Source organism: Ursus maritimus, unplaced genomic scaffold (assembly GCF_017311325.1).
Source record: "Ursus maritimus isolate PB19 unplaced genomic scaffold, ASM1731132v1 scaffold_19, whole genome shotgun sequence".
Classification (NCBI taxonomy): domain Eukaryota; kingdom Metazoa; phylum Chordata; class Mammalia; order Carnivora; family Ursidae; genus Ursus; species Ursus maritimus.
Window position 1 is genome coordinate 1,366,640 of NW_024424341.1, and position 1,297 is coordinate 1,367,936.

A 1,297-nucleotide genomic window follows, 5' to 3' on the forward strand; every position below is an offset into this window, starting at 1 on the left:
GTGGATGGCGTAGGGTGGATTCCTGGGTGGTTTTGGCTCGAGGGCACTGGCGTCCACAGCATCCCGGGGCAGGCGCGTGCTGCTGGCAGGCAGAGCGTCTGGAGCTAAGGGCTTGGAGTAGAGCTCTTCTGGGAGACAGCCAGGCAGTTCTTTGGGTCCGAGGAACAATTTGCTGGGGGGGCTGCTGGAGGCCTGGGGTCCCTTTCTGGCAAGTGGAACCCCCCCACAGTCTCCGTTAAGAAGAGCAGGGCCACAGCCAAGATCAGGGCTCTTCAAAAACAGAGAGCCAGATTCAAGGTAGGCGGTGTCGGCGGCATGAGCACCAGGTGCCAGCAACTCTCCTGGTGGGTAAGCAGGGGGGTCCTCTCTGTCCTGGGAGGCGGGTGGCTCTGTGCACCGGGCAGCGCCCAGCAGACTCCCACGGCACACCCAGGGGTCCTCTCTGCCCGGCTCCAGGGCTGGAGGGTTCGGGCTTCCCCCCACACGGGAGGCTGGAGAAGAGCTTGGAGCCTCTCTGGGGAGTTCTGTGGCAGCTGGGGGGAGCTCCTTGGCAGTTTCGGAGTTCTGGGTGTCCTGGGGGGAGTCCAGTGCCGGACGGTTCTCCTCTGGGGTCTTGGCACTGGCAGGAACCTGCAGGAGATGCTTGGGGCCTCTGTCCTTGGGGCCTGGGTGAGGCCTGCCCGGCTCCTCCGGGCTGGGGGAGGCCCTGACCTTTGTGGCTTCCCGCCTCATGACCGTCCTGGGTTTCTGTGGCCCTCCGTCCTCCTTGGACCCCGAGGTCACCTCCACTTCCTTCTGCTTTGTGCCTCGGCGCCACCGCCGGCAGCCCTGGCGGGGGGGGGGCCGGCCTCTGAGGCGGGAGCCCTGTGGAGCGCCGTCTTCCTCCTCCGACTCCGAGGCACAGGCGAGCTCTTGGAGCCCGTCCTTGGTGCGACTGGGCGCGGGCCTCGGTGGTCCCAGGGGGAGGCGCCCGCCCTGGGCGCGAGGCCCCCTGTGGAGCTTGTTCTTCTGCTGAACGATTTTGTGGATGAGCTCCTTGCTCCAGGAGCCGCCCCGCACCTTCCTCCTCCTGGACTCCTTCCCCGGGGACAGGCGGATGCGCTGGGAGCTCCTGGTCTCCACCGGGAGGGCCTGCCCGGCAGGATCTTCGTGGCTCCTGAGGTCCCGGGGGCGGGGCAGGGGTGCCTCAGCCCCCTGGCCTTTCCTCCTGGGCCTCAGGCAAGTGGCTCTGGGGCCCTTCCGGCTCTTGGTGGAGCTGGACCTGTCCGGCTCTTTCTGGAACAACTTAAACCGCTTG

General features: G+C 67.0%; 1 protein-coding gene across 1 annotated transcript in view; it reads right to left on the bottom strand.

Moving 5' to 3' along the window:
* Nucleotides 1-1,297, bottom strand: part of ZNF469 (zinc finger protein 469) — a 19,136-nt gene that overhangs the window by 10,168 nt on the left and 7,671 nt on the right.